The sequence below is a fragment of the Erythranthe guttata genome, chromosome 12 (assembly GCF_056151865.1).
Source record: "Erythranthe guttata isolate IM_541 chromosome 12, IM_541, whole genome shotgun sequence".
Taxonomy (NCBI): Eukaryota; Viridiplantae; Streptophyta; class Magnoliopsida; order Lamiales; family Phrymaceae; genus Erythranthe; species Erythranthe guttata.
The window spans coordinates 7,159,493-7,166,347 of record NC_142544.1 but is presented as its reverse complement, the minus strand read 5'-3'; the positions used below and the strand labels follow the sequence as shown (position 1 = coordinate 7,166,347).

The following is a 6,855-nucleotide window of genomic DNA, read 5'->3' as shown; positions in this document are numbered from 1 at the left end:
AGTTCAAATTCTCAACAATAATAGGATTGTAAAGATGTTTGTTATCTTAGGATGTTTGAACAACCGGAAAACATTTAAGAAGAAAAAATGAAGAAACTCAAAATGACAAAAATAAAAGGTTTTATTTAGAAAATTAAAAGAATCTAAGCAATTAGATGTTTTGGAGAAAAAATAATAAGTAGCAAAAATTTCCACGTAAAACAGACTGAAAATGGTAAAACATATAGTGGAAAACAGACTGAAAATGGAAAACGGCTCAATAAATAAAATCAACTAAAATTCTTAAACAGGGCCGGTTCGACGTATTTTGGGGCCCTTGGCAAAACACAAAATTGTGCTCCTAAATAATATGGGGTTCAGTACCAAAAAAAAATTAATACGGGGAACATCCTCGATTTTTTTGAAAATTTATACATGTAAAATATAAAAATATTTAACAATAAAATTATAAAATTGGAACAATACAGAGAAGATTAGCATGGCATCTGCGCAAGGATGACACCTATAAATCGAGATATGGTCCAAATTTTCATGGTAATCAAGGTTTTTAACGAGGCATCATCATAAATTTTTCTTTTAGCCATAAAAAATAATAAAATTATATAAAAAGAAATATATTTACTTTAACAAAAACTAGGTTAAAGTTAGGAAATAAAAAACCAATAATGATTAAAAAAAGAATTAAAATATAACTTATAGAAAAGTAGAAACATAAAATGATACAAGGATTGAGCCGAGAGAAAAATAAAATTGAGGCAAAAAAACATATATGGAGAAAGTGTGGGTAGTATTTAAAAACTAAAAGAATTGGGTAAAAGCATTTGTGGGGAGGGGAGGGAGTTGAAAGTCAACCTCTATAGTCGAAATTCGGATCATTTATACACGGTCGAAATTTCTCAATGGGCAAGCACTTCATACCCATATCTGCAGGGTTAAATTCGAGTGGGAACTTCTCAAGTTTAATTATACCTTTTCCAACTATGTCACGAGTAAAAATGAACTTTACATCTATGTGTTTAGTTCTATCGTGGAGTGCCGAGTTCTTACAGAGTTTACTGCCTGATTGACTGTCCGAATTGGCAGCGGAATAATTTTTCAAGCATAAGCTTTCTTCCAGTCAAAATAACCAAAAAATTTTAAATTTTCAAAATATAGAAAAAGGGCAAGTGGAGTAGTAAGTCCAATGTGAAGTCTGCTTTTATTAGGAAGTGCTATTGTTATGGTGATCCGAACTATTTTTCTAATGTGTGCAATAAGCCTATAAGAGATCAGAAAAATGTACAACTCAATCATCTTTCTGATAATATTGGTGATGTCTTTATGCTAAATGGTATGCGTGCTTCTGTAAATTCTGTGTTGGCCTGATCTCTTAGTGAGGATTAATGTCTTCTTGATTCTGCATGCTCTTATCTTATGATTTCACGTAGAGAGTTTTTCCTAGCTATGTGCAAATGAAAAACCGTGGTTTTATTTTAGCTGATGGTACTAGAATAGTTGTGAATGGCACATTGGAATTGCACGCTAAATTTTGAAAAAGGCTTTGCATTAACCTTGAAAAACGTAAAACATGTTCCTAACTTGAGTCATAAGTTGATTTCATATGCTACTCTTGAAGATGATTGTTTTCGTGGAGATTGGGGAGATGGTTGCAAGAATATTATGAATAGCTTTGTAAATTAATTTGCCCATCTCAAGTTATAAATAGAACTGTACAATTAATTAATTGAAAAATAGGACATAATCATTGCATGAACTTGGAAAATTAAATAAAGTGTTAATACAAAAATAAAATTTGAACACGTTACTCATAGTCAGTGGCGTATCCAGTGCGGTCCAAGGGTGTGCTACTGCACACCCTTGATTTTAAAAAAAAATTATTTCCTATATATTTAGTAATATATCACTGCAAATGTAAAGTATGGCCAATGCAATGCTGTAGCTGAACTGGTTAAGTGCTCTATAGCATTTTGCAGAGGTACAGGGTTCGAGACCTAGAGTCCCCGAACCTCTCATTCATAATTTGTATATGTGGGTATTTTTTAATATTTAAAAAAGAATCTCCTAATATAACATATATTTTGCTATTTGTAACTTTAATTTATTTATTATTTCTTAAATATTAAATATAATATAAATTATTCCAAAATTCTAAATATTGTATATATATGTATTATTTCATTTTTTTTTTCTAAATTTACAACTATGTGGGTTTTTTTTTTTTTTTTTTTTCTTTTTGAAAATTCAAAATCTGCTAATGAAATGTACATTTTGTCACTTGCAACTTATATATGTTTACGACTCCTTTAATATTTTCACCAATTTTATGTCTAAATATGCCCAAAAATGGTAAAATACTCCCTTTAAATTTAAAAATTTTAAAGATTTTTTATTATTTAATGTGTACAGTATTCAAAAAAAAATTTCGGGGGCGCTGCCCCCGAACCCCCGTAAACTATTAGCCAACCATTATATTTTTTACTATATTTAATTTCGAACACCCTTGGCAAAAATCCTGGATTCGCCACTGCTCATAGTCATATGTGTCTAATGTTAAAATAGTTTTGCAGAATAGTAGGTCTTCATGAAGTTATTAAATAATAGTTTTGCAAAATCAGAGAGCCGTTGGCGCCTCTTTAATCAGAGAGTTTAATCCGAATGAATAATATAGTCTGTAATTTGTTTTTTGTACTATATACCATCCGAACCGAACAAATGGTCTAACGATAAGGCCGGCGTTTGTGCCGATGAATTGATGTTCATTTTATTGTCTTTAACTTGCCTACTAAGTGTCTTGTTATGTTTTTCAAAAAAGATCCAGTACCGTCCTCCTCCAAATCCCGAGAACTCGTCAACTCCAACAAATACGTCAAAGCTTCAAAACAACAAACTGCAAATTCGGCACACTATATACATGCATAAACATCATACTCATACAGATTTAATAAACCTACATAATTTAAGGTTAAATATAGTTCGTGCTTCAGTTTCACCATGGTTCTTTTTATTTTGAATTAAGATTTCGATGCAGGGGAGAGAGAGAGAGAGAGAGAGAGAGAGACCCCTATAAATATTGTTTCGGTTGCAGTTTACCCAAACATAGTTTTCGAAGGGCATACTGCAACAAAAATAACATATGATAGGGGCGACATGCAAAAAAGAAAAAAGGAAAAACCTCTTTAAGGGACAATGTGCACCGAAACACTCAATTTTGGCGAATAATCCATTGAAATTTCGCTATCGGGGCAACGCCCAACAAAAAATAGCATTTTGAAGTGGATAATCACTTCTTTGAATTTCAAGGGGGAAAGTGCGAAAATGGAAATTTAAAGGGGTGAAATGTAATTTGTCCATCAAAATGTACGGATCTTTAGAAAAAATAAATAATGTAACTAAAATATCATTTCCACTCATTAATTACGCCTTTTGCGATTCTTTTGACCCTACATCCGGTGATAAACACCGGGTGAGTCTTCTACTGACACGTCTTATATTTAGCCATTTATTATATATTCCCCCCACTTGTGTTAACTTATAGGGGTTTTAGAAAAATACACGTATCAGCAGAAGACACATCCCGTGTTTATCACCGAGTGTAGAGTCGAAGGAGCCCGTCTTTTGCTTGTGAGAATTATTAAATATTTGAAATAATTTGTCAATAATAATAATGGCGGCCGTTATATGCAAGCCCATTTTTTTATTAGTTCAAAACCACATAAATGAGTTTATTAGTTCAAGCCCGAAAATTAATCTAATTTTATTACATCAAGACCAAAGATGACAAATATACCCTTATCCACAAATAATACTCAAATACAAATAAATCTTATTTTTAATTTGTTAAAGACCAAAAAATAAAAAAATATCACGACTCCCAACCAGCGAGACTTTCACCGCACCGGCTATGACTAGCGACCCACCCACTGCACCATTACCACCACCAACAAGTAAGTCCATCTTATTAAACTTTTATTTGTAAATTCGAAAACATTAATCGAGCATCGATGTCCTTTTTACTAAATTTTTATTTGTAAATTTGAAAACATTAATCGAACATCGATTCTTGATAAATATGTACGAATGAACATTAATCTATGCTTATTTCTTGTTGGGTTGCAATGATTTGGCCGATTTTGGAAAAAAAATTGAGATTGAAATTGGTTTTTTTTATTTTTTTTCGTTGGTTTTCGAAATCGGTTTATCCAGACCGATTTTGTACGCGAAAATCGGGGTCATAATACCGGTTTTTGTTACCCAAATCGGCGACACAACGCCGACTTTTCAAGTCAAAATCGGCGTTCTAATGTCGATTATTGAGTACAAAATCGGTTTTCGAATACCGATATTTTTTGATTTTTTTTAAATAATACATTATATATTTGGTTAATTAATATTTTTTAAATATTTGGAACGAAAATGTTTATCACCATTCGGTGGCGTCTACCACGCCTTTAACCCAATCGAGTAGAGCTTTCCGTATCTCAAATATTTATTCGTTGGATAATTCATTTGAATAATCCTCCATCAATCCCCTAGGTTGATGCACGAAAATATGAGAAAACGGTCTTAAAAAAACAAATATAATAAAATCGGTATTGAAAAACCGATTTTTGTAGTAGAAGTCGGCATGACAATACCGATAATACAAAAACAAATTGGTGTTGTCATGCCGATTTTTACTACAAAAATCGGTGTTTAAGTACCAATTTTTATTAAAATAATCGGAATGTGGTTACCGACTTTAGTAACAAAAATCGGTATTTGCAGACCGATTTTTTGTATCGTCAAATTTTTTTCCCAACAAAAAAAAAAACGACCCAAAAGCAAAAATAAAGGGTTAAAACATATTTCATTGTATTCTCCACCCTCGTAAACCACCATATCATTGTTTTCTGGTTCCATCGTGAATGTTTGGTATGTATTTGATAATTTTGGTGTGTAGGATTTCTTTGTGGGTTTGTGAAGAAGAAGGAGAAGAAGGAGAGTTTTAAGTCGTGAAATAAGGAAGAGTGGTTTCTGGATTTATGTATTTTATTTGGTCTTGCACAAAGGAAATGATTTCTTTTTATTTTTTAATGTTTTGTATTTTTTATTTAATTTTAAATTTCATTAAGGGTAAATTAGTATTTTTATGTTGAAGGTCTTGAATTAATAAAAAAATGGGGTTACATATAACCGCCGCCAATAATAATTTTATGGGAAAATAGCATTTCACATTCTCAAAAGTGTCATTTTAGCACTCTTCCCCCTAAAACTATGAAAAAGAGACATTGCCCCTTGAAAATATACAAGTGGTTGCATTTTGCCCAAGATGCGTATTTCCGGCATATTTACGTAATTTGGAAGGGTAATTTCATCAGATCAAGTACAAGAGATTCTGATTCTCTCATGTGGACAAAAGAAAAATTGAGAGCAAAGTAGAGTAAAATTCTGCTTACTGCATGATTCACCTATTACTATCTCTCCCATTTACTTTGTCTCTCTCACACACGCATGACAGAGAAATCAGATGTCCAGGCATTCATCTTATTGTGACGTCGTACCCCTTGTCCACCACCCGAGCGTTCCATTTCCGAAGCCAGCAGGTGGCTCGTGAGGTTCCACCAACGGAACTTTTCAATTCCAACAACGACCGCATCTAAGGATTCATAAGGCCTTCAAGGATTTGAATCCTTGACTCTATATATAATTTCAGATTTAGGGAGAAAAGAAGAACCCTGATTTGGTTGATCCAATTTGGGGAGAAAAGGAGAGCCTAAGTGACGAAATTACCCTTTCAAATTACTCAAATCCGACGAGAATTTTACCAGAAATTACACCTTTGGGGCAAAGTGCAACAAGTTTTATATTTTGAAGGGGCATTACCTCTTTTTATTTCTTTTTTTTTTTCCAGGGGGAAAGTGCTAAAATGGCATTTTTTGAGGGGGCGAAGTGCTATATGCCCTTATTTTAACGTATTATTTCTCAAAAACAAAGCTAGATAAAATTGTATTATAAATATATTCTTTTTAATAATTTTCAATACTTTAAGACTAATGATAAATGAAAAAGTATTTAAAATACATCCTTTCTATTTTTAGTAGGATTTTAAATGTTCAACAAAATTAAAAAATAATATTTATACCAGGTATTAAAAAAATACTATTTTTGAATAATGTTTTCTTTAATATAAAAATAACTTATTACATATAATTTTATATTTTTAAATAATATTCTTATACTCCAATTTTAAATAATAAAATATTTGAAGTATAGAATTAAAAGAATGCACAATGAATTTGTATAGAAGTGCATACTATTATTCAAATTTGAAGTAATTTAAATATCATATCTTAAAATTTAACATAAAGTAAAAAAAAAATGATAAAGAAAAGGTAAATACAAATTGCATCCATCTAGCATACCCATTGTCACGTTCATCCCGGTGTACTAACAAAAAAATACAAAACACCCCATATTTTTAACGGTCAATAGTAAAAACATGGATTCATTTCAGCTGAACCGCCTCTTAGATAGTGAGATTACATGGACCTCCCCTCTTAGATGAAAAGTTATTAAAACCCTCCCATCTTAGATGGTTCCGTATACACCCTTACAACCTCCGTCGGATTTTTGGATGAAAAAATAAGTGGACTCTCTATTTTACCCCTTTGACCGGTGTTGACGAATAGAGGATATGTTAAAGTAACAACATAAATTTATAAGGCTCATATTGCTAAAAAAAATTCAGGACGTGATTATTTGTTATTTTGTAATTGTTCAAAATTATATTCGTCAGAGAAAGAAAATGGTTGTGAAATAGTCAAAAAATATATATATAGGTGTATATATTTGAAAGGACAAAATGCACTTCACCCC

At 31.7% G+C, this 6,855-nt stretch overlaps 1 non-coding gene across 1 annotated transcript; it reads left to right on the top strand.

Moving 5' to 3' along the window:
• Positions 1-430: 430 nt before the first annotated feature.
• Positions 431-531, top strand: LOC148766345 (U6 spliceosomal RNA). Its single transcript, XR_016035146.1, has one exon. It is a non-coding gene; the product is annotated as a U6 spliceosomal RNA (small nuclear RNA).
• The last annotated feature ends 6,324 nt before the right edge of the window (positions 532-6,855 follow it).